General features: G+C 46.2%; 1 protein-coding gene and 1 long non-coding RNA gene across 4 annotated transcripts in view; one reads left to right on the top strand and one right to left on the bottom strand.

Moving 5' to 3' along the window:
- The window catches only part of prkcz (protein kinase C, zeta), a 595,716-nt gene that overhangs the window by 352,253 nt on the left and 215,885 nt on the right, over positions 1-27,578 (top strand). The window lies entirely within an intron of this gene.
- Positions 8,182-26,958, bottom strand: LOC117511966. Its single transcript, XR_004561164.1, has 3 exons — positions 26,800-26,958; positions 18,808-18,812; positions 8,182-8,191 (listed from the first exon to the last, which is right to left on the bottom strand). It is a non-coding gene; the product is annotated as an uncharacterized LOC117511966 (long non-coding RNA).

Below are 27,578 nucleotides of genomic sequence, written 5' to 3'. Positions count from 1 at the left end.
TTTCGTCTTTCCTCCCAGACACAGATATCATTTGTGAAAATGTTTGGATCAAGGCCTTTAATACAGTTTCACACAAAGCTGTTTTTATTGGGATTACAGGATTACAGTGGCAGCACCAATGTTGTCTACTAAACATTGTCTTATTGTTCAGATTGTCACGTCTGGAACAAATTTAAGGGACTTTGTCCACCTTTCTTTGGGGAAGTTACAGGTATTTGTGGCTGTGTTACCCATCGATTCAGTCATGTCCGTGTAGTTATTTAGTTACACGGAGGATGTATATCTCCATGGATGGTCATTTGAGGTTTCTGCACATATTCAGGAGCTGTTCGTGATGAAAATAGGCTTCATGGTTAAAGAAATGAATGATTATTTATGTATTCATTGATTTGACATCACTTTTTTTCCTGACCTGAGCCGTTCTCAGATTTACAAACCGACATGACCATGATGAATGTGTCTGTGTAATACATTTAAAAGTAGCTCTCACTGAGGAAAGAAGGGATGATGTGACAGGAAAATAGCAAGAGACAAAGAAATGGAGAGAGATGAGTAACAGGAACGCGTGAAAGTGAGTGAGGAAGAATGAGACACAGTCCAGTACAACCTCCTGGAAGGATTTGGGGTGGGTGGGGTGGATGAGGACAACAGAAAGGAGATTCACTGGGTGTGGAAACTAAAGCTGCTGTTGGGAAAGTGTAGGTACACGGACCCACAACAGGGGGCGCAAATGAACGGACAATGGAGTAGGTCAAATAACAACACTTTACTGTTGTGAATGTGCACAACAAATACAACAGATTACAACAATGGACAAAAGTCAATTCACAAAGATGTCGTGTGGGCAGGCTCGAAGATAGGAGACGCCTGTCCAAAGCAGAACCGGAACCACATGATTTCCTCCGCCACCAGACCCCAGGAATACTGGAACCGCCAAGTCTCGAACTCCCAGGTGGCCACTGCCTCCGCGTGTTGGACCTGGTACTGCTGGCAAGGAACAAAAAGCAATTAAATGAGGGCGCGTTTGCACCCAGGAATCCGTATAGCAGGAATGCTACCTCCACCTCTCGTTGGAAAAGTAGTCCACACTAACAACGCACAAGTCACAAAAAATACTGTCAAAACAGTCAGCTGAGGTACGTTACCTTCCAGGTAGAACGATATCTCGGCAAAGAGGTGGCGGCGTCGTCCTGCTGATATTCCCCTGTTGATCAGATGATGGGTAACAGCTGTTGCAGGTGATGCGTGACAGCTGTCACCCTGGCTGCTCCTGTGAGGCGGCTGCGCCCTCTCGTGCCTGAAGCCCACACTTCAGGCAGGGCGCCCTCTGGTGGTGGGCCAGCAGTACCTCCTCTTCTGGCGGCCCACACAACAGGACCCCCCCCTCAACGGGCGCCTCCTGGCGCCCGACCAGGCTTGTCCGGGTGGCGGCGGTAGAAATCGGCCAGGAGGGCCGGGTCCAGGATGAAGCTCCTCTTCACCCAGGAGCGTTCTTCGGGGCCGTACCCCTCCCAGTCCACCAAATACTGGAAGCCCCGGCCCATCCTACGGACATCCAAAAGCCGGCGTACAGTCCAAGCCGGCTCGCCATCGATGATCCGGGCAGGAGGCGGTGCCGGACCCGGAGTACAGAGGGGTGAGGTGTGATGTGGTTTTATCCGGGACACGTGAAACACAGGATGGATCCGCAGTGAGGCCGGAAGCTGAAGCCTCACCGCGGCTGGACTGATGACCTTAAGGATCTTAAATGGGCCGATGTAACGGTCCTGTAGCTTGGGGGAGTCCACCTTGAGGGGAATGTCCTTTGTGGATAACCACACCTCCTGCCCTGGCTGATACGCAGGGGCCGGGGCCCGCCGACGGTCTGCATGGGCTTTTGCCCTCGTCCGGGCCTTTAGCAAAGCAGAACGGGCGGCACGCCACACCCGACGGCACTTCCGTAGGTGGGCCTGGACCGAGGGCACACCGACCTCTCCCTCAACCACCGGAAACAACGGGGGCTGATACCCCAGACATACCTCAAAAGGGGAGAGGCCGGTGGCTGAAGACACCTGGCTGTTATGAGCATACTCGATCCAGGCCAAATGGGTACTCCAGGCCGCCGGGTGCGCGGCAGTCACGCAGCGCAAAGCCTGTTCCACCTCCTGGTTTACCCGTTCTGCTTGCCCGTTGGTCTGAGGGTGGTACCCGGACGAGAGACTCACCGTGGCCCCCAGTTCCCGGCAGAAGCTCCTCCAGACTTGCGAGGAGAACTGGGGACCGCGATCGGAGACGATGTCTGTTGGAATCCCATGCAGCCGGATGACGTGGTGGACCAGGAGGTCCGCTGTCTCCTGGGCTGTTGGGAGCTTCGGGAGGGCCACGAAGTGGGCCGCCTTGGAGAACTGGTCCACTATCGTGAGGATGGTGGTGTTGCCCTGGGACGGCGGGAGGCCCGTGACAAAATCCAGGCCGATGTGGGACCAGGGGCGATGAGGCACAGGCAGCGGCTGGAGTAGGCCTGGTGCCCTGCGATGGTCAGCCTTGCCCCTGGCGCAGGTGGTGCAGGCCTGGATATAATCCCGGACGTCGGCCTCTAGGGACGCCCACCAGAAGCGCTGCCGGACAACTGCCACGGTTCTTCGCACCCCTGGATGACAGGAGAGCTTGGAGCCGTGACAGAAGTCCAGGACTGCAGCCCTAGCTTCTGGTGGGACGTATAGTTTGTTCTTCGGCCCAGTTCCGGGGTCCGGGCTTCGTGCCAGGGCCTCCCAGACGGTTCTCTCTACGTCCCAGGTGAGGGTGGCCACGATAGTGGACTCCGGGATGATGGGTTCCGGTGGATCCGACAACTCCGCTTTGACTTCATCTTCATGTACCCGGGACAAGGCATCCGATTTCTGGTTTTTGGTCCCGGGACGGTAGGTGATCCGGAAGTCAAAACCGCCGAAGAACAGTGACCAGCGGGCTTGCCTGGGGTTCAGCCGCTTGGCGGTCCTGATATACTCCAGGTTCCGGTGGTCAGTGAAAACCGTGAATGGCACGGACGTTCCCTCCAACAGATGTCTCCACTCTTCAAGAGCCTCTTTCACCGCAAGGAGTTCTCGATTGCCGACGTCATAGTTCCGTTCAGCCGGGGTCAACCTGCGGGAAAAATAGGCACACGGGTGAAGGACCTTATCGGTCTTCCCACTCTGGGAAAGCACAGCTCCTATCCCTGAGTCCGAGGCGTCCACTTCAACCACTAACTGGCGACTAGGATCGGGCTGCACCAGAACGGGTGCAGACGAGAAGCGCCGTTTCAACTCCTTGAACGCGGCATCGCAACGATCCGACCAGGTGAAGGGGACTTTTGGTGAGGTCAGGGCTGTCAGGGGGCTAACTACCTGACTGTAGCCCTTAATGAACCTCCTGTAGAAATTTGCAAAGCCAAGGAACTGTTGCAGCTTCCTACGGCTAGTGGGTTGGGGCCAGTCTCTCACCGCCGCAACCTTGGCCGGATCAGGAGCGACGGAGTTGGGGGAGATGATAAACCCCAGGAAGGACAAAGATGTGCGGTGAAACTCACACTTCTCGCCCTTCACAAACAGCCGGTTCTCCAACAACCGCTGCAGGACCTGACGTACATGCCGGACATGAGTCTCAGGATCCGGGGAAAAGATGAGTATATCGTCTAGATATACGAAGACGAATCGGTGCAGGAAATCCCGCAAGACATCATTAACTAATGCTTGGAACGTCGCGGGGGCGTTTGTGAGGCCGAACGGCATGACCAGGTACTCAAAGTGACCTAATGGGGTGTTGAATGCCGTCTTCCATTCGTCTCCCTTCCGGATCCGAACCAGGTGATACGCATTTCTAAGATCCAGCTTAGTAAAGATTTTGGCTCCATGCAGGGGGGTGAACACGGAATCTAATAATGGCAACGGGTATCGGTTGCGAACCGTAATCTCATTCAGCCCCCTGTAATCAATACATGGACAAAGTCCGCCATCTTTCTTGCCCACAAAAAAGAAACCTGCCCCCATCGGGGAGGTGGAGTTCCAGATCAGCCCGGCAGCTAATGAGTCCCGGATGTAGGTCTCCATTGATTCGCGCTCAGGTCGTGAGAGGTTGTACAGCCTGCTGGACGGGAACTCAGCGCCTGGAACCAAATCAATGGCACAATCGTACGGACGGTGCGGGGGAAGGGTGAGTGCCAGATCCTTGCTGAAGACGTCAGCAAGATCGTGGTACTCAACCGGCACTGCCGTCAGATTGGGAGGGACTTTGACCTCCTCCTTAGCCTGGGAACCGGGAGGAACCGAGGATCCTAAACACACCCGATGGCAGGTTTCGCTCCACTGAACCACCACCCCAGATGGCCAATCGATCCGGGGATTGTGCTTTAACATCCATGGGATGCCCAAAATCACGCGGGAGGTAGAAGGAGTTGCAAAAAACTCAATCTCCTCCCGGTGGTTTCCAGACACCATCAGAGTTACTGGTTGTGTCTTGTGTGTGAGTAAAGGGAGGAGGGTGCCATCTAGTGCCCGCACCTGCAATGGCGTAGGAAGCGCCACCAGAGGGAGCCCTACCTCCTTTGCCCATCTGCTGTCTAGCAGATTCCCTTCTGACCCCGTGTCCACCAGTGCTCGGGCTTGAAGGGTTAAATCCCCGCTCAGGATTGTGACTGGGAGTCGTGTGGCAATTTGTGTGTGTCTCACTTGAATGTCTTGACCCCCCCTTAGCCCAGTCTCTAAGGGCGAGTGTTGTCGTTTTGGCCGTTTGGGGCAGTCTCTCTGTGTGTGCTCTGTTGAGCTGCAGAGAAAACACTCTCCACGGATCAGCCTCCCCATTTTGGCCCTGTGCGTTTCCCTAACAACGTCAACAGGGGGAGCTGTTGCCCCACAAAGCGCTGCGGCTGTGGAGCGTGGGGAGGGCGGCCCCTTTTCGAACCCGGAAGGGAGAGGGGCGGCGCGTATCCGGTCACGTCCTTCGCCTCGCTCCCGACGGCGTTCCTCTAACCGATTGTCTAATTGTATAACGAGATCAATAAGCCCGTCTAAATCCCGCGGTTCGTCCTTGGCCACCAGGAGCTCCTTCAGGACCAACGACAGTCCATTTACGAAGGCGGCGCGGAGGGCAGTGTTATTCCAGCCGGACCTCGCAGCCGCGATGCGGAAGTCGACTGCATAAGCAGCTGCGCTCCGGCGCCCCTGTCTCATTGACAGCAGCACGGCTGAAGCGGTCTCTCCTCTATTTGGGTGATCAAACACTGTTCTGAACTCCCTCACAAACCCATCATATGTCAGAAGGAGCCGTGAATTTTGCTCCCAAAGCGCTGTAGCCCAAGCGCGTGCCTTGCCGCAAAGCAGATTAATTACATAAGCTATCTTACTAGCATCAGTCGCGTACATGACGGGATGTTGTGCGAAGACGAGCGAACACTGCATAAGAAAGTCCGCGCATGTCTCCACACAACCCCCGTACGGCTCTGGAGGGCTTATGTATGCTTCAGGGGAAGGTGGGAGGGGTCGTTGAACGACCTGTGGAACGTCACTGTTACGCACAGGGTCGACAGGAGGGAGAGCCGCAGCAGCGCCCTGAGGGCGCGCTTCCACCTGCGCGGCGAGAGCCTCCACCCTGCGGTTAAGGAGGACGTTCTGCTCGGTCATTAAATCCAACCGAGCCGTGAAAGCGGTGAGGATCCGCTGCAACTCACCGATCATTCCTCCTGCGGACGCCTGTGCGCCCTGTTCTTCCATTGGCCGTTCAACAGCCGGTTGACGCCCCTCAGGATCCATGACGTTGGCCGAGATATCCTGTTGGGAAAGTGTAGGTACACGGACCCACAACAGGGGGCGCAAATGAACGGACAATGGAGTAGGTCAAAAACCAACACTTTACTGTTGTGAATGTGCACAACAAATACAACAGATTACAACAATGGACAAAAGTCAATTCACAAAGATGTCGTGTGGGCAGGCTCGAAGATAGGAGACGCCTGTCCAAAGCAGAACCGGAACCACACGATTTCCTCCGCCACCAGACCCCAGGAATACTGGAACCGCCAAGTCCCGAACTCCCAGGTGGCCACTGCCTCCGCGTGTCGGACCTGGTACTGCTGGCGAGGAACAAAAAGCAATTAAATGAGGGCGCGTTTGCACCCAGGAATCCGTATAGCAGGAATGCTACCTCCACCTCTCGTTGGAAAAGTAGTCCACACTAACAACGCACAAGTCACAAAAAATACTGTCAAAACAGTCAGCTGAGGTACGTTACCTTCCAGGTAGAACGATATCTCGGCAAAGAGGTGGCGGCGTCGTCCTGCTGATATTCCCCTGTTGATCAGATGATGGGTAACAGCTGTTGCAGGTGATGCGTGACAGCTGTCACCCTGGCTGCTCCTGTGAGGCGGCTGCGCCCTCTCGTGCCTGAAGCCCGCACTTCAGGCAGGGCGCCCTCTGGTGGTGGGCCAGCAGTGCCTCCTCTTCTGGCGGCCCACACAACAGCTGCACCTTATTAACTATTCAAATGGTTTATAAGGAAGTGGGCAGAAATGAGTGGGTGACTCACAGGATGTGTTTTGTGCACAGATGAATCACCAGATGAACATGATGTGAAAGTGGTTTGTTAAAGACAAAAGGCTACGTTTTCACCCTGCATTCTAAGAAACTAAAGTATGAGCAGGAAGCAATCAGATGCACGTATCATTAAGTTGTTTTTCACGGTCATTTAGATTGAAGAGCACAGTACTTTAATTACTCTGAAATACAATCATGATTAAATAATTGCTTCCATTTGCCTTATTTGTGTAGTACATGCTGTCCTGCCTCCACAGCCTGCAGTGGATGTTCTTCATACGCCTGCTGTTTTATTTCACACGCAGGCAGTGCAGGCGTGCACAGACACTCTGGCTAAACTGTTAACTGTGATCAGGTCAGGAAGCACACACTAGTGTTGTGCTTTGCATGTTCACCTCCTCGTGCAGCTGCTTTTCCCCGAGTGGCAACCATTCAGCCAAAGCTGCTGTCTTGAAATGAACAATCTGCTGTACCTGCTTCAGCCATGTCAGGTGTTACAAGACCATGTCTGTGAACTCATCCAGGTGCTGGGCTTCTCAAAGCATGCGAAGCACCTGCATACTTCAAATATTCAAGAAAATGCATGACTGGCAGCCAAAAATCCATATTATTGCATATTGTAAACATTTGCTGGTATAGCAGTGTCTTCTTTATTTCCAGAAACATTCAGACTGGACCTTCTTTGTCAGAAAAGAATTTAGTTGCCTGTGTCCAGGAAAGGCTGCCGGTCCTGATGGCCTCAGCCCCAGACTGCTGAAGGGATTTGCTATCCAGGTGTGTGGGATTTTCCAGCACATCTTCAACTTGAGCCTGAGCCAGACGGTTGTTCCTGAGTGGTGGAAAACCTCATCTATGGCCCCTGGGCCCAAGAAGAAGAACCCCAACACACTTAATGACTACAGACCTGTGGCCCTAACATCACATGTCATGAAGTCACTTGAGAGGCTCATCCTCAGGCACCTCTGCACAGTCATCGAATCATCACTGGACCCCCTGCAGTTCACATACCAGCCCAACAGGGGAGTGAAGGATCCCATCATCTTCATGTTGCACAGAGCTTAAGCCACTTTCACATTGGGCCAATGTGGAGTTGCATAATGCGGTGTACTGACTGCGCCAAGCTTATGCAGCCCTACATGGCAGTATGCTGAGGAATGCAAAGGGTTCTGTGAAATGGATGCAAAAAATTAAACATGTTTAATTTTTTTTTTTATTAAACAGGACAGGAGACAGGACCGTCCCCTGTGGTGCCCCTGTGCTGCTCCTGATGGTGTCAGATGTAATGTCCCAAAGCCTCACTGTGGGCGACCCGTGAAGTAGTTGGTACCACCAGTGGAGCCTCCACCTTCATGTCATATAGCTTATTGCTGAGGAATTCAGGCCATTTAATTAGGCCATTTAATTAAAAAATGTTTAATTTTTTTTAGGGACATTTGGCATAGAGCACTAGATGCAGTGCTCTACACAAGTCTATGCAACACTCGGCTACTGTATGCAAGTCTACGCAACACTGTGCTAATCTACACTATGCCGCCGCAATTGTATGCTACCCTACGCCAGTCCGGCAAAAAATCCTTTAGGTTTTTTATCAGTACATACCTGCATTACTAGATGTTATTCATCCCTCTGGACTCTGCTGAATTTTGCTGGCAGTGAAGCTTCAAAACCACAGAAGAAGAAGAGGTGGGCCAAGCTTCCTCCCTGCGCACAACATACGCAGCCATTCCTGTATATTAGATACGCAGCACAATGCAGCTCTATGCAGGCCCAGTGTGAAAGGGGCTTTACTCTCACCTGGAGGAGTCAGGCAGCACTGTGAGAGTTATGTTCTTTGACTTCTCTAGTGTGTTGAACACCATTAGGCTTGACTTACTCAGCAATTCTCTATGTGGCATGAAAGTGGAAGCTCCACTGGTGGCCTGGATTACCAACTACCTCACAGGCCGCTCACAGTATGTGAGGCTTCGGGACATTACATCAGGGGGAGCACGGGGCAGCACAGGCTACGGTCCTGTCTCCCGTCCTGTTTAAACTCTACACCTCAGACTTCAGGTTCGGGTCACAGTCCCGCCACCTGCAGAAGTTTTCAGATGAATCCCCATTGTGGGCTGCATCGGCAGTGACCAGGAGTACAGGAGTGTGTTTGACAAGTTTGTAGAGTGGTGTGGACTCAACCACCTGCAGTTCAACGTATCTAAGATGAAGGAGGTGGTGGTGGACTTCAGAAGATGAAAGACCCGTCTGAACCCAGTTCACATTAATGGAACTGAAGTGGACATTGTGGACTGCTACAACCCCAATTCCAATGAAGTTGGGATGTTGTGTAAAATGTAAATAAAAACAATACGATTTGCAAATTGTCTTCAACCTATATTCAATTGAATACACCACAAAGACAAGCTATTTAATGTTCAAACTGATAAACTTTATTGTTTTTGTGCAAATATTTGCTCATTTTGAAATGGATGCCTGCAACACATTTCAAAAAAGCTGTGAAAAAGCTCCTTCAAATGAGAAAATTTGTGTTACAGCACAGATGCACTTAAAAAAAAAATCAAGACAAACATCAACAACAATAATAAAATCCACCTCTAGTGTCATCATAGCCAAGTCAGTCATAAGACTTCTTTGTCTTTCGGCTGTTCCCGTTAGGGTTCGCCACAGCAGATCAGTCGTTTCCATCTCACCCTGTCCTTTGTATCCTCCTCTGTCACACCAACCACCTGCATGTCCTCCCTCAGCACATCCATAAACCTCCTCTTTGTCCTCCCTCTTCTCCTCCTGCCTGGTGGCTCCATCCTCAGCATCCTTCTCCCTATATACCCTGGGTCTCTCCTCTGCACATGTCCAAACCATCTCTGTCTCGCCTCTCTGACTTTGTCTCCAAACCGTCCTACCTGAGCTGTCCCTCTGATATGTTCATTCCTAATCTTATCCATTCTCGTCACTCCCAAAGACAATCTCAACATCTTCAGCTCTGCCACCTCCAGCTCTGCCTCCTGTCTTTTTGTTAGTGCCACCATCTCTAAATTGTACCACATAGCTGGTCTCACTACTGTCTTGTAAACTTTCCTCTTCACTCTTGCTGATACTCTTCGGTCACAAATCACTCCTGCCACCATTCTCCACCCACTCCACCCTGCCTGCACTCTCTTCTTCACCTCTCTACCACACTCTGCATTACTTTGAACAGTTGATTACATTATTTAAACTCATCTACTTTCACCACTTCTACTCCTTGTAACTGCACTATTGCACTGGGCTCCCTCTCATTCACACACATGTACTCAGTCTTTCTCCTACTGACTTTCATTCCCCTTCTCTCCAGAGCATATCTCCACCTCTCCGGACTTGACTCAACTTGCTCTTTACACAGATCACAATGGGCCTCATGTATCAATGTTGCGCACTTGTGGCGTAAATTTACGGCGTAAACTTGAAATACACCAAAGTCGCCGTGACATGTATCAAGCAGTGCGCACCTGCCCATTTCTGGCGTATGCCTGACGTGATCTTGATAAATGCGGCGGGTGGAAACGATCATAATTATAATAAACACACCCATAAATATTCAGACTCCGCTTCAGACACACCCTCATTTTACAACATGGAAGCCGGGTAGATGGCAATGAAAAAGAACTCCACCAATCACGATGCATGCCAATAGAGCGTCAAAAGTGGCCGTCGTATTAATTGTTTTGTAGTATATAATCAATAAAGTGTTACAGTGGTCCCTCATTAATCGCTGGAGTTACGTTCTAAAAAATAGCCCGTAACACGCGAAACCGCGACGTAGTCAGCGTTATTTTTTACAATTATTATAGACGTTTCAAAGCTGTAAAACCCCTCACTACACAGTTTATACACTTTCTCAATCAGGCATGAACATTTTCTCACTTTTCTCTCATGTGTAAACACTCTCAAAGTTCAAACCTTAGTAGGAAAATAAGACGAGAAATAAAAATAGAACGTTTTCCTATAAATAATTATGATGGCATTTAGAACTAACAAATTAATTTTAATGATCAACGAACGAGGTCGGACACATAAGAAATTATTAATAGTGACTGACCAGTATTTCACAGATCGGGCCTCTGCGTCCTGACGCCGCGCCTTTTCCCACTCACATCTCGCTGCAGCAGGTGTATGTTTCCGTGTGACAAACACAGTTATGAGTAGTTGTTGGCGCTCTTTTCTCTTCTGGGCAACAAGATTCTTATAAACAGATACACAGAACACAGAACACTGTAAAAAAAAAAAAAGGCATGCAAAATTGAACTAAATACTCCGCGAGACTCCGAGGCCACGACAGGTGAACGGCGTTATAGCGAGGGACTATTGTATTCTCTTTTCACATGTCAATAATTCTTGACATGTGGATATTTGCTTGCTCAATTAATAAGACACGCCTAATCTGTCAGAGTTCTTTATTTTTAAATGTATTTATGTATTTATTTTATTGTGACAACCGAATGGAGACGACAAAACCTGGTTGCAGCACAGGCGAATTAAGGGAATGACGAAACTACAGTTGTTACAATCAATTTCATAGTCTAAAACGATCACACCACATGAAGTTAAGCTCAGCGCTGCTCTGGCTCCAGGCTCGAAGTCTGGAGAAAAAGGCGAGCACGGATCGTGCTCCATAACAATCCAGCAAAGGCGGGATTTGTATTGATTATTATGTAGTATAATCAGGAAAGTGTTATTTATGTAACATATGCATTGATTTGTATAATGGCACTGTTTATCATGTTGATCATCTTCATTTTTCTGTGGATTCCAGCGCTGGTTCATTTTGGTGTATAATTTACGCCACCTCTCGACCTGGTGTATATTTTTTCAGCACAGTGTACGCCAACGACCACATTGATAAATGCCAAGTAGCGCAGCCGTGTTGGCGTACACCCCATATACGCTCAAATATCGCCGTACGCAACGTTGATACATGAGGCCCAGTGTCATCTGCAAACATCATAGTCCATGGGGACTCCTGTCTGATCTCATCCGTCAACCTGTCCATCACCGTTGCGAACAAGAAAGGACCATGAGCTGATCCTTGGTGTAATCCCACCTCCACCTTGAATGAGTCTGTCATTCCTACTGCGCATCTCACCGCGGTCACACTATTCTTGTAACGACACTCTCTCCTGCCACCACCTTACAGTGTCTGATTTCTTTTAGCTTGCATCTCGTATAAAGAATGTAGTCCACCTGTGTGCACCTTCCGCCACTCTTATATCTTACCCTGTGCTCCTCCCTTTTCCTAAAGTAGGTATTCACCACAGCCATTTCCATCCTTTTTGCAAAATCAACTGCCATCTGTCCTTCCACATTCCTATCCTTGATACCATATCTACCCATTACTTCATCACCTTTGTTCCCTTCACCAACATGCCCATTGAAGTCCACTCCTGTCATCACTCTTTCATGCTTGGGCACACTCTCCACCACCTCATCTAACACACTCCAGAAATCTTTTTTCTCCTTCATCTCACAACCTACCTGTGGGGCATATGCAGTGATGATCTCACCCCTTCAATTTCCAACTTCACACTCATCACCCTGTCAGACACTCGCTTAACCACCAACCAGTGGTGGGAACTGGTCAGCTAATCCAATAACTGATAATTATTGAAGCTAATGTTTTTGTTAGCGGATTAGCTTTTCATATAAGTTTTAAAACCATCATCGGACCAATTATCTTCTGATAAATGTAGTTCTGATAACTTTTAGATCACTAACATTTTTTTTTTACATAGCTAATAACTTGAAAAACATTTATAATCCCTTTTGCTCCTATGTATTTTGCAGCAGTGAAGTAGCTAAGAGGAGCTGTGCTCAACTCTGCGCTAAGCAGAAAGGGCCTGGCTGCCAAACATTTGATTTATAAATCAAATAATTCTGGATAGAATAACTACATTAATGTAAATTCTTAAAATGTACAAAGTGGATATATAACACATATCTGTCAATTTTGAACTGACTTCAAATAATGAACTGATTGTGAAGATTTGAACATTAACACACAGGTGCCCAAAGGGATTATGGGTAAACTTAGCCCACACTCATACTGATTGGTTGACTAATTCATTCTATGTAAAAACTAACACAAGTGAATCAATGTAACGTGTTGGTGTTTACAAATAAATGTGCTTTTGTAAAATGTCATTTTTTTTTTCATTTGTGTAAAAAAAAAAAAAAAAGCATTTGCAAAGCCAAAAAGTCTGTTAAATTGTGATTCAGGCTGTGTGACATAACGGCGTCAAAATGCATAGAACACTGCCATCTACTGGCGACCGGTTATATCACAGTGTTGTCGACCGCAGGATTTTAAAATTATCTGTAGGTTTCCAAAACCTGAGACACCACACACGTGGAGATAAAAAAAAAACTAAAATCATAGATCTGACAGGTTTAGTTGATTGCATGTCACATTTAGCTCCTCTCATCCTTCCAAGCAGATCAGAGTGGTCTTAACACACCACACACGGCAGGAATATATGATAAGATTATATTTAGCATCATCATGATTGTCGGGGTGTCCTTAAGATTGTCGGAAGGGGAAGATTGGATCCGATATCGGCCTAATTATCTTGCCATGTGAACCAGGCTTAACAGATCTGTTATGACACCTCACAGACCGACTGATTGATCTGTTGTGACACTGCATGGAGCCGCTAACCGATCGGTGTTATGACACCGCACGGAGCCGCTAACCGATCGGATGTTAGGACGCCTCACGGAGTGACTGATTGATCCGTTGTGACACCGCACGAGCCACTAACCGATCTGATGTTATGACGCCTCACAGAGCCGCTAACTGATCTGATGTTATGATGCCTCACAGAGCAACTGATTGATCCATTGTGACACCGCACTGAGCCGCTAACCGATCGGATGTCATGACACCGGACGAAGCAACTGATTGATGCGTTATTATGACACTGCACCACAAAGTTCAACGACCAAAATACCAACATTCTGGGCGCAATGAACATGTTTTCACTATTATCTGACTTCTTTGTGCGACTGACATCGTTATTCAAGCATTGAAAGGGTGATTCCTGTCACCACACAACTCCAACCACACACGAGAAAGTTTTTTGACACTTCTTGTTATTGAAAGAAACCTTGTCTCCCTAACAAGATATAGTTGTGATGTCATCACGCGTGCACTTAGGCGCTGCCCAGCGGGATCTTTTTTTAATGTAGGAAAAAAATGACATATTTTACAAAAGCACATTTATTTGTAAACACCAACACATGTTACATTGATTCACTTGTGTTGGATTTTACATAGAATGAATGAATCAACCAATCAGAATGAGCGGAGGCTAAGTTTACCCATAATCCCTTTGGGCATCTGTGTATTAATGTTCAAATCTTCAGAATTAGTGCATTATTTTAAAATGAATAGATATGTGTTATATATCACTTTGCACATTTTAAGAGTTTACATTAATGTAGTTATTCTATCCGGAATAATTTGATTTATAAATGAAAACCATAATTCAAACCTGCTTTCCATTTCAAGACCTCTGCCTCATCACTGGACCACTGTATCTTGTCATGGTATATGACGCTTCCCTACAGCAGTGGCCAGAGCGCACAAAGATAGAAACACTGGCTCGATAGCTGTGTTTGGGTTTGTGATCGCCTTTGATTCTGTTAGAAGCTTTGGCGGTGTTTAAGCTCAAAATCGGCTTGTTAGTAGCTCAGAGCGTATGGGAGGCAAAACTGAAAGTTATTAATTAGCTATAGCTTACAATAAGTTTGTAGGCAGTTTATTGGTTTAGCGTTATAAAACAGAAATTTTCAGTTAGCTGATTATCCGTTATTGAAGCTAACTTTTTGGTTAGCTGTGCCCACCACTGCCTCCAACACACTTTTAACATACTCGTCCTTTAAAATGACCCCAACACCATTTCTCTTCCTATCCTCACCATGGTACAACAACTTGAACCCACCGCTAATGCTCCTGCTCTTACTTCCCTTCCACTTGGTCTCTTGCACACACAATATGTCTGCCTTTCTCTTGTCCATCATATCAGCCAGCTCTCTCCCTTTACCAGTCATACTACCAACATTCAAAGTCCCCACTCTCATTTCCAGCCTTCTAGTTTTCCTCTTCTCCCACTGTTTGTGGAAACATTCTCCTCCTCTTCGTTGCCTTCGCCCAGCAGTAGCCCAATTTCTACCAGCACCCTGTTCAGCAACAGCACCGGTGGCGGACCGATCTGGTATGGAAATTCGATTCGTAGTCTGCATAGTTGGTTTGGCTTGTTTTACGCCGGATGCCCTTCCTGACACAACTCTCCTCATTTATCCAGGCTTGGGACTGGCACTCAGAATGCACTGGCTGCACACCCCATGTGGCTGAGTTAAGTCAGTCATAAGACTGCACATAAATATAAAAACAAGCAGTTTATTATAAACAATAGAATCTATCTGAATGCACACTGTATTAAAATTGCATGTTGTATGATGGCCATTGTACCAGTCATCATAGCATATTGTGCATGCCCTGAAATAAATAAATGAATAAAATAAGACTGAAGGACTAATGCCTATACCCCAGTGGTATGGATGTGGATGAGATGCAGCTGTGCGGCCCTTAAACCCCCGTTAAACTAGAGGCAGAATAAACCCGAAACCCCTCAGAATGAAAAGTCGACCCACATTCTGGATGTGTCGAGGTGCATTCAGAAACGTCGGACAGCATTCTCAGAACAGTCTAAACAGTCAGGCACGGTCATGCGTCCACCCCGAACATTTTGCTCAAAACAATCGTGGCGCAGTCAAAGTGGAAATATATTTTACAGCAGACAAGGTGGACTCTTAACTGCAGTCTGGCAGCATTCGAAATACTCTCACGGCATCAAAACAGCATTCGCCTGATTGCACTCAGGAGACATGATGAGGCATGTCAACTCCTCCCAACGTGTGTCAAATGCCGCATGGAGCTGCCCGACAGCACCACCTGTCCATCCCGTTTGGGGTGCGCAAAGGAAATATTGTAATGTGCGAAGTCTGTGGCACACATTCATTTTGTGAGCCAGACGTGAACATTGCACAATCAAACCGAAAACACTGTTGTCACTGTGAGTCAATGCATCACAGAACATTGAAAGAAAGTTTTGTGTTAGACTACATTTTTACATCTTTTTGACACTTTTTGCTGCAGGCAAACAGGAGTCTCACTGGGATTATAACAGAGTAATGGTCTGTTAAGATGCTGCCTAAGAAATTACGCAGCAGTTGAGCCGTTATGTTGTTTTTGAGGGGGTGTAATGGGAAAATGCTAATTTCTCTACATTAAATGTGTACTAGAAGCAGTGGGCCCACAGTTTATTCATCAACCTCTGTCTAAGCCATTTAAAGATGTCAATCGTGACTCACATTTTCTGCTGATTAAAGTCACTAAACGGGACTCTTTTCTGTTGTTGCGGGCAGAAGCGAGAATCATCCACCACTTCACATGGACAGTTTTTATTCGCAGAGGCCAGGGTTGCACTGGACTCCCCTGAAATCTGACTGGACACAGATGGTTGACATGTCACCACATTGCACGTCTAGTTGAAAAGAGCTGCATTTTGAAATCAGTGAGTCATATTGACTGCTAGGTTCCTCCTGTCCAGTAGTTGGTGCTGTGTACCATAAAATCCACCTTAGTAGAAGAAGAGAAATGTTTTCAGATTTGAACTGAACACATTGTTTGAACCATGGTCTAATAATGACACCAAACTTATATTGGTGAGTAAATGACTGTATTTCATGCCAGAAATGAGTTCCAGGTTGTTAAAAGCGGAATTTCTCCTTTCGAGTTGCCTTATATATACATGTTTTTCCAGTGATTTTAAACTAGCAGGCAGCTGTTGATTAAATAACCTCTTAATTTTGCTATCTGAGTGACACGCCAGTGACAACTTTAGATAAATAAATATGAAGTTATTTATCTAAAGTTATTTATCTAAATAAATATAAAGTTACTCCTGTGGGTTCACCACCTGCAGAGGGGGCCATGGGGGTCGGGTGCAGAGAGGATTGGGTGGCGGTCGAGGGCGGGTGGCCCGGCGGCCTAATCCATGCTCACAGCCCCTAGCTGTTGGGATGTGGAATGTCACCTCGCTGGGGGGGAAGGAGCTTGAGATTGTGCGGGAGGTTGAGAGATACCGACTAGAGATAGTCGGGCTCACCTCCACGCACAGCTTGGGCTCTGGTACCCAACTCCTGGAGAGGGGCTGGACGCTTCATTTTTCTGGCGTTGCCCACGGGGACAGGTGGAGAGCTGGGGTTGCATTGCTTATTGCTCCCCAGCTCAGTCACCATGTGTTGGTGAACGAGAGGGTCGCGTCCCTACGCCTTCGGGTCGGGGACAGGTCTCTCACCGTTGTCTTGGCCTACGGGCCGAGCGGCAGTGCAGAGTACCCGACCTTCCTGGAGTCCCTGGGAGGGATACTAGGTAGCGCTCCGACTGGGGACTCCATTATTCTCCTGGGGGATTTCAACGCCCACGTGGGCGGTGACAGTGAGACCTGGAGGGGGGTGATCGGGAAGCACGGCATCCCCGATCTGAACCCGAGTGGTGTTCAGTTGTTGGACTTTTGTGCTAGTCACAGTTTGTCCATCACGAACACCATGTTCGAGCACAAGGGTGTCCATAAGTGCACGTGGCACCAGGACACCCTGAGCCGGAGGTCGATGATCGACTTTGTAGTCGTATCATCTGACCTTTGGCCACGTGTCTTGGACACTCGAGTAAAGAGAGGGGCAAAGCTGTCGACCGATCACCACCTGGTGGTGAGTTGGATCCGCTGGGAGGGGAGGAAGCCGGTCAGACCTGGCAGGCCCAAACGTATCATGAGGGTCTGCTGGGAATGACTGGTGGAACCCTCTGTCAGCGAGGTCTTCAACTCCCACCTCTGGTAGAGCTTTTCCTATATCCCGGGGGAGTTTGGAGACATGGAGTCCGAGTGGACCATGTTCTCCACCTCCATTGTCGATGCGGCCGCTCGTAGCTGTGGTCACAAGGTCTCTGGTGCCTGTCGCGGCGGCAATCCCCGAACCCGGTGGTGGACACCGGAAGTAAGGGATGCCGTCAAGCTGAAGAAGGAGTCCTACTTATCTTTGTTGGTAGGTGGGACCCCAGAGGCAGCTGACAGGTATCGGCAGGCCAAGCGTGCCACAGCCCGTACAGTCGCAGAGGCAAAAACTCGGGTCTGGGAGGAGTTCGGGGAGGCCATGGAGGAGGAATATTGGTCGGCCTCGAAGAGATTCTGGCAAACCATCCAACGCCTCAGGAGGCGGAAACAGCTCTCCACCAGCACTGATACAAGATTTGGCTCATGACCGAAAGAACGAGATCGCGAGTACAAGCGGCCGAGATGAGTTTCCTCCGCAGGGTGGCTGTGTGCTCCCTTAAAGATAGGGTGAGGAGCTTGGTCACTCGGGAGGAGCTCGGAGTCGAGCTGCTGCTCCTCCACGTTGAAAGGAGTCAGTTGAGGTGGCTCAGGCATCTTTTCCGGATGCCCCCTGGACGCCTCGCTGGAGAGGTGTTCCAGGCATGTCCCATTGGGAGGAGGTCCCGGGGAAGACCCAGGACATGCTGGAGGGACTACATCTCTCGGCTGGTTTGGGAATGCCTTGGGGTTCCCCCAGAGGAGCTGGGGGAGGTGTGTGTGAATCGGGAGTCTGGGCGGCTTTGCTTGAGCTACTGCCCCCGCGACCCGACTCCGGATAAAAGTGGAAGAAAATGGATGGAATATAAAGTTATCTTCCTTAAATTGAAAGGAAATCGCTACAACTTGATTTAAATTATTTTAAAATATAAAATCCAGCTTCCTGATGAAGTGGTGTAGAGGAGGATTTTCTTAAAAAGAAGACCTGAACGTTCAGCTACAATTTGCCAAAAAGTACATCTGAGATGCAAGCCGAGATTTGATGTTTGGTAAAAGAACTTTTGTATTAGTTCATAATTGATGTAAATAAAGTCCAAGACCGCTCGCTGTTTCAAGCTGAAAACTTCCACATTTCAGGCTCTGTTCCACCAGGTTGTCGTCAGAGAACAGAGAAGTTTCAGAAGAGGTCGCATGAGGAATTTATGCAGACATTCCACACTGTTAAAGGAGATTTTGTAATGAAAGAACGTGCGGGCAGATTCGCCTGTCCGGCCGGACCCTACCGCGGGGGGGTCGCGACAGGAAAAACACCTCCATTGGAAACCTTAACGGACAAGTTGGAACATGCCCAGCTGTTAAACATTTTCTCAGATACTCACTTGTTGAAAGCCATCAAAAGCCGCCTGAATTTTACAAATGGTTTTCACACGGAGGTGTTTTTCCTGTCGCGGGCGCAGACAGATTTGCGTCGTCGTCACGGAACGACTCAGCGAATTTGCCCACACATTCTTTCATTACAAAATCTCCTTTAACAGTGGAATGTCCGCATAAACTCCTCATGCCGACTTCTTCTGAACTTCTCTGTTCTCTGACAACGTCCTGGGTGAACAGAGCCTTAAATTAGGATGTTTTCAGCTCGAAACAGCCGACCGCGCCACGCCGATCCTCTTTGTGAGCGGTCCTTAAAGCGAAAGAAACTCCACAACCTCTCATCTGCCGTTAAACTTTTCACCGAGAACCAGCTGAATTCTCGAATAGTGTCCACTCGGATATCCCTCACAGGTCCTGAAAAAATTTTGATAAAGCAACGCGCGCCGTCTCCAGCAGTGTCTCAGACAAAGGATTTCAGCCGAGAGGGCTGGAGCAGTGCTCACTCAAAGCCTGCCCACAGGCGGATGACGTCACAGACACGCGTGAAAAAACTCACGCATGCGCATGAGGGTTTAAGCATGTCTGGTGTAATCACACGTGATTCAAATCCATATAGTTTTTTTTTATTTTTATAAAACTGCCGGTTAGTTTTCTAATAAACCTCGTATACCCCCTATCTAGGGAAACCTTCAGACAATCACCCCCCTATCATGGGCTTTTTGCATGATATTTTTTTATAATTTTATTTTTACTGGGGTCTGACGAAAAACTACCCCCCTTTTTCGAAAATCTCGGGAGATGGTTTGAAAATAGGGCTGCCACAAACGACTATTTTGATAGTCGACTAGTCAACGATTATTTTGCGATTAGTCGACTAGTCGGATCATACAGAATTTCCTAAATTAAGGTCTGCAGCATTTTCAGAGAAACGTCGGGATGAAAACATGAACGTTTCCAAATCAGTGACTATTTCTTAGACTTCATTTACATCAATCATTCAGAAATACAACAGTGTGGTACTTTATAGTAAATCTGTGTCAGGTAGGGCAGTTCTCAAAACTAAATGTCCATGCTGGAAGGAGACAAGTAAGGGAAGCACCAAGACACAACTCTGCAACATTTTTATTTTTATCTTCATTTTACTTATAGTCCCAACTTTTCTGATTTGTGGTTGTTTCTGTTGCATTTCTGAAATTACAGAACTGCTTTAAAGAAAAGTGTTGTACATTTTATTGTGTTTTAAAACTTGTGGTGCAAATGCAAACACCAAACTCTTATAAAGAGGAAAAAATACCTGGACATGTGCAGGAAAACTGATATATAAACTGAACAGAACAATGCAGGCTGATTTGACTCCCCATATCTTTTGTATAAATAAATCAGAATAAAATAAGAGGTAACTCACTTTGAAATGAATAAAACATATAGCTGCAGCTTATAATAACTTTGGAAAATAACAAAAATCAGCAGCTTGTATTTTTATTCTGACTCCAGTTCATTTATTGTGATGAAGTCATTTATTTCTCCTCATTGCTTAAGATTGAACACATAAATACATTTGGAAAATAGCAGCTGTTAAAGTTCAGAGTTCTCACCTGCTTTTTGTGATCTGTGCCTCTGAACATCACTGCAGCAGGGTTTTATTTTTTATCCAGTGTTTGCGTAATTTTTCCTCAGTTCATTCATATATTCTCATTTTTTAAGGATGTTTTTAACGATATTTGACCGTTTATTTCATCTCATGATCTCATAAATTCAGTATACGACACGCACATGGTGTGAACAGGACGGTGCCGTCAGAAAAACACCGGTAGAGAAAGAGCAGAGAAAAGAAAAGTAGTTTTTTTTGTTGTTGTTTTGTTTTTTTTATGTTCACTCGGGTTAAAATCCTCTCTCCCTGCTCCGCGCTCGCTGTGTCACGTGCACTGATAGTTCTCAGCAGAATGTAACGTCTCGTGCCTCCGTTCGCAGTCTGCAGCGAGTTGACTCCGCACGCGCGCGCACACATACACACGCACACACACACACACACACACACACACACACACACACACACACACACACAAACATTCACACACACACACACAGCTCCTCTGGTAAACTGCGCATTTTAAGCGGCTTTGAACAAGACGGCCACCGTTTTAATCAGCCATCTTATTCAAGTTTGAACGTTCAAATGACGGCAGGACGGCTCGATATGCCGCGAAAGGTGAACCGCGTTAGCGAGCGACCACTGTATTTATTTTAGGAGCAAAATGCGAATGAAAGGGTTGAAATACATTCTCGCACACTTGCGCCTGTTTTAATTTTTTTTCCTCACACAATCAAATTTAGGCGCAACAGCGAGCAAAACGCTCGCACTGTACAGCCCTGATCGAAGCACTGCTTCGATCTGCTGCTTCGTTGATTCATTGTTTCATTTTGCTTTATCTTAATTTTTCTCTGCTAAAAACCTGAAGAGGCATATGTCTGTGAGTAATATTTACCTTTTTTATGTTAAACTGACCTGTTATGGTGTTCTGAAACAGTTGATAGATGTATTTTATAAGTTAAAAATGGGACAGATGCTAACGGTAGCATGTCTATGGCGTTTTCAATGTTAAGTGAGCATTAAACTGTTTGCATCTCACCACATCTGTGTACATTTGTTTCTGTATAATAATTCGCTCAGCGTTCGTTGTTGTAAAAGAGGCAAATTGTAATTTTTTAAATTTATTTTTAGTCATATATTAATAATAGTAGCAACAACAACAGTAATAATGGTAATAACTCATAATAACTAATAATGCTACAATACAGTTTTAGAGAAAGAGATAAAAAGAACCTGATGAAACAAAACACAACAGAAAAGATAAAACCAACTAACAATGAAAATAAATAAATACATATATAAATAAATAACTGTTTCCTGTGAATGCCTAGTGACTCTTACACCTCCATTTCATCCCTGTTTTAAGTTTAATGACAATTTATTTTCATATTTTCAGTTTGTTAATTTCTTGAGACATAACAGTGTGATTTCCTCCAGAACGATCTGCCAAGCTAGAAAACTGCTGCATCCTAGTAAGGGTAGAATACTACTGGAATGAATTTGAATAAGGAAAGTTGTTTTTTTCTCCCCAAAATGGATGCTGCACTCACTGCAGTCTATTGTCTGGAACAGTCCCAGATTGCATTTCAGAGCTTCTAGAATTCCAAAAGTTTTGTGCGGGTGGTATTGGGGGGTAATTTTGGGTTTCAGCATGTTTTTTTTGTTTTTTTTTACCACTTATCCTTGATATGTCAGTTTGAGTCACTTTGTGCAGATTAAAGTCACTAACTGGGACTCCTGTCTTGTTGTGAGAAAGAAGTTCTGTTCTCACAGCTCCAAATGCTGCGCAGCTCTCTGCTGAGTCAAGTTAGAACGATAGAGTCCAGTCGGAATTAAATTCAGAGTGAAACGCCGTTTAAATCAAATGCCACCTCTTTCCAAACATTACAAGTAATACAAATCGATCAAACGTTTTTTTCCTCCCAAAACGAGACGGCTGAGCTAAAAAAAAAAAGTCGAAAGGACCTAAATGACATGGTGAGATGCTGAAGAGCTTCGCATCGTTCATATCTGCGACATATACATTTTAATAACAATAATAATAATAATATCCTCCACTCCGTGTTTGTGTGTGGGATTTGCTGCAATTCTTTGCCAAGTAAAGTTGGAAAGACAGGTCATTCCAGAATCAATACTTAAAAGCGAATCACCGTTTTAAAATCAAGTGACACCCTCTTTTCAGACGTTCCAAAACAGTTTTTTTTCCCCCAAAGTGACACGTCCTTCATTCCGTGAGGGAGAACTTATCCCGGTGTCACAGTCTCTGCATTCCCACAGTCTGAGTACAGCTGCACAGCCAGTGCTGCAGGTGGGAGTATTTTAAAGGGAACTGGGGCATTCTCCACTGAAAAACTTTTAAATTAGTAACCCTCTGAAACACTATTGCCAGCATTTTGAGGGGCAAATTTTGTGAAATAAAGTCATTGTAGGGTTAGGGGTTCGGGTGGAACTGAACCATTTCAGACTATGGACCCAAACGCAGGGAGCCGGACATGGAGAGGAATACAAAAGGAAAAGATATGTATTTATAATAAATAAACAAAAATAACGGTGCTGGGGAATGCCTGCAGTATGGAGAGTGACCCGCCCTCTAGCAGTGAAAATAGGGAGCTGCAGTATCCCGAACCAGTCTTGAAGGAATATGTCAGCAATGGATTCTGAGACCAGGGCCAGGTGGGAGGCTCGCCTCTGCAACCATGAACTAAGGAAGACGATACAATGGGTGAGTGGAATGCCCTCGTAATGCTGGAGTCTCACACAGTCACAGTTCAAAAACCGGATTAACACGGGTTGTTGCAGAGTTCAAGAAATAAAGAAATAATGAAATTCTCTTCTTAAGAAATACAGTTCACTGTTCAGCAATTGTTCATAGTTCATAAGTTCTGTCCAAAGGTCAGAGGTCAAGTGCTGCCTGTTGAAGCACAGCGCCAATTAAGCAGGACTTGATACAGCTGGGCTGGGTTCTCAATTGTTTGATATCAGAGCTCATGCAGTTCTTAGGCAGAGTTCTTAAAACAGTTCTTTATAGCACAGTCACAAATAGGAACTAGCGAGAATGGGATCTGATCTCACAGAGACGAGGGGAACTTAACTGGCGTTTAGTCGAGAAGCGCTCCACGCTGGGAGCTGAGGAGTTCCCAAAGTGACATCGCGGTGCAGGTAGTTAGTACCAGGGTCCAGGTCTGCTTGGAAGCCATACTGGAATCGCCTGGAACGTCAGGAAAAACAGTTCACTCTAATGAGGGAATTAGAGGGAGAGGCAAACTTTACCTGAGCTTAAGCTGCAGGAAGCTCCAGGGTCATGAGTGCACAGATGGAAGACGCGGTCAAGGTCAGCAGTCAGGCTTGGTCCTTTGGGTCTCTGTCTTGATCATGGACGAGGCTTGGAAAAACCAGGAAAGCAAACACAAACAGCAAAACATGCACCTCTTTGGATCTAAGATCTGAGAAGCATCCGGCCTGGCTCATGGAAGTATCTGGCAAACTTCCAACAGCAGTTTAGAGTTTATATATTCTCTCACGTAATCAGTCACTCATAGAATTCAGCTGAGAGAATAAACTGAGGCCGCCATCTCGTGGGGAGCAAAACACGTGACAGAAGTTAAAAACAGATTTCAGGGCTGAGGCCAGGGGGAAATCCTGACAGTCGTAGTTTTTTTTTTATCTCTGTTACAGCCTTACTTTGAAACCAAAAGAAATGAGGCATCAGTGTAGAATTGTGTGTCACAGGAGCATCAGAACTGCTAATTTATACACAGCAGTTTACGAAAGAAAACCCTTACAAATGCTTTTTTTTTTTTTTTTTTTTTTTACTTCAGGATTAATTTCTGTGCAAAAGCTTTGGGGGGATGAAGCCTAAGCAACACCTGAACCCCTAGTTTTTTAAGGTGATTTTTCTTTTCCATTACGCTGAGAAAAAGTCCTGCTGAGAACCCTGGCAAATATCTGTCTCAAACATCTGTGTCAGCCTCCAAAACATGTCAACAATCAGTATCGTCCTTGAAAAATGCAAATTGGTCGAACCCTAGTGTGGATTACCTATGTAGAACCTCTGAGAAACAGCACCCGTGCAGTGACATACCTCTTACTGTCATTGCATGCCCCGGCTCCTGAGATGATCAGGCGTACAGTGACATTCTCCTCCCTATATGCTGTATGCATTCTTGAGCTTTCACAATACCTGTAGAATTTGCATGTGCAGCAGTGATGGTCTCCATGGGCAGTCTGCAACCTTCTATGGTGCTGAACACACTTGCGTGATGTGCAGATCTCACGTTTTGCAATTTTTTTCACCTGTAGACTGCCCGTAGTAGCATGTATGGCGAGTTGTCAGGGAGGCTTTAGGTCCACTTCAGTTTGCCTATCAGTCATGATTGGGTGTTGATGATGCTGATGGTACCCTGTTGGGCCTGCTTCGAGTTGCGTTATGCGGCATCATGATGACACCACATTGATGCAACCTAGTGCCGAACTGATGCAGCTCAACGCCACAACACCATAAGGGACACAAAGGGCGAAGTGAAATGGATGCCAAAAAGGAAATGTTAAATTTTTTCTGCATTGAGCACAATAGCAGAAAGGAAGTAGTTTTCTCGTACGTTGAGGCAACTTAACAGTACTTAACTGTGACTGGATGCCACACCCACACAATATAACAATACCTGATGTAATTTATGATTCCTGCTGTGCTCCATTGTTGCTGAGCTATAAATCACGCAGGATTGTGTCGAATGTTTTATACCGTGTACACAATGCAGTAAACTACATACAAAAGAGCACATGTGAACGATTAAAAGAAAAAAAATGCTCATTGCAGCCTGACTGCAGCTCATCGCGCTCACCTCAAGTTCTTTCACGATTGGTTAAAGTCCATAAAAGTCCTGCTCACAGACTGATTGCCAGAGACAGGACATGTCCACATCCAGTATAATCCAGACATATCCACGTCCAGTCACGGACGGTTCGGTGCACACCACCGCGTGAACGCCGGCTGCAGCTCCGTGGTCACAGGAAGAAATATAAACTATTATAGAAATCAGAGCGCAGACCTGCAGCCCTGCACAAGAAATATAAACTATAACAGAAATCAGTGCGCAGACTTGCAGTGCTGCACAAGAAATATAAACTATAACAGAAATAAGAGTGCAGACATGCAGCGCTGCACAAGAACTATAAAGAAGTAAAGAAGAAGTAGTAAAATAAATAAAGAAGGAAAAAAGGACCGATGGCCAGACAAAGGAACAGAGATGGAAAGGATGTACAGCAGGTTAGGGTGGGAAAAGATGCAGACGATAATGTGCTGACAAGGAGGGAGATGATGTGGAGAGATATGGAGAGAGTAAATCAGGAAGTGCATGGGATTAGTCAGTATGGAATGAGGGCAGCTATGAAAAGGATGAAGAGCGGAAAGGCAGTTGGTCCAGATGGCATTCCAGTGGAGGTATGGAAATGTCTTGGAGAGATGGCAGTGGAGTTTCTATCCAGATTGTTTAATAAAATCTTGGAAAGTGAGATGATACATAAGAAGTGGAGAAGAAGTGTGCTGGTTCCTATTTTCAGGAACAAGGGTGACGTGCAGAGCTGCAGTAACTACAGAGGCATACAGTTGATCAACCACAGCAGGAAGTTATGGGAAACAGTAGTGGAAACTAGGCTGAGGTGAAGATCTTTAGCAGCAATATGGTTTAATGCAAAGAAAGAGCATACAGATGCAGTGTGTTGATGAAGAAATATAGATATGGCCAGAAGGAGTTCCATTGAGTGTTTGTGGATCTGCAGAAAGCCTGTGATGAGGTGCCAGGAGAAGAGTCATAATATGGTGTGAGGAAGACTTGGATGGCAGAGAAGTATGTGAGAGTGGTGCAGGATATGTAAAAGTACAGTGTGGCAGCAGTGAGATGTGTAGTAGGAATGGCTGTTGCATTCAAGGTGGAGTTGGAGCTCTGAGGTTCATCACTTGCCTCAGAGCTCTTACACATCACTGTGTTCTTTATGTTCATGTTGGTTGGTCCTCCTTGGTGTTCCGCAGGCTTTGGCATCTGTATTTACTCATTTATAAATATTTACTTGGTCAGCTTCCTTGTTACTTACAAATGTATATTTCTCAGAAATGTACTGGTTCCCATCATCTTCGTTCTGCCGACTGTTTTTTTATTCAGTTTCAAAGGTCCGGTCAGAGCTGGGAACGAAGAGTTTTCAGTTTACTGCACCCTGCGCATGGAACCTTTTACAAAATGACCTAAAACTGAGAGAGCTGGTCTCCTTAGAATCTTTTAAAGGACTTTTAAATGATAGAGATGCTGTCACATTAACTTGTAGTTGTTTTAAACTGCTTATTTTTAACGATTGGTAAAACATGTTGTTTCTGACCTTTCATAGTGAAACTTGTCACTGGTTGGTAATTGTTTATTTTGTATGTGTGGTTGAATGTTGAAATTGACATGTAACCTTGCTGCCTGTCTTGGCCAGGACGCTCCTGTAAAAGAGATTTTTAGTCTCAATGAGACTTTTTTCTGGTTAAATAAAGGTAAAGAAAGAAGAAAGAAAGGAGTTGGGATTCCATCAAGGATCAGCTCTGAGTCCTTTCTTGTTCGCAATGGTGATGGACAGGTTGATGGACAAGATCAGACAGGAGTCTCCATGGACTATGGTGTTGCAGAAGACGTGTAATTTGTAGTGTGAGTAGGAGCAAGTTGAGTCTAGCCTGGAGAGTTGGAGATGTGCTCTAGAGAGCATTGGAATCAAAATCAGTATGAGCAAGACTGAATACATGTGTATGAATGAGAGGGACCCAGTGGAATAGTGCAGTAGAGATGGTAGATTAGTTTAAATCAAGGGTTTCAAAGTGTGGGAGAGTGACCCCCCCCCCAAAGAACAAATGAATAGCTGCCCCCCCCCCCCCCCCCCGACAGACATACACACAATTTCAACATCTTTGTGGTTTCTTTTTATTCTTTTACACGTTAAACACATTTTAAATATATGTATGTGTTTTTAAGGAACTGTCTACACATTTACAGATTTTACAGCCTTTGTAAACATTTTAAACATATTTTTAAAGAACTTTCTATTCTTTCACACATTTTACACCCTTTTCAAACATTTAAACGTCTTTTTTAAAAAAACGTTCTGTTCTGTTTTTATCTTTTGCCATATTTTAAAAATCTTTTT

Source organism: Thalassophryne amazonica, chromosome 6 (assembly GCF_902500255.1).
Source record: "Thalassophryne amazonica chromosome 6, fThaAma1.1, whole genome shotgun sequence".
Taxonomy (NCBI): domain Eukaryota; kingdom Metazoa; phylum Chordata; class Actinopteri; order Batrachoidiformes; family Batrachoididae; genus Thalassophryne; species Thalassophryne amazonica.
This window is presented reverse-complemented; position numbering and strand designations above follow the sequence as displayed.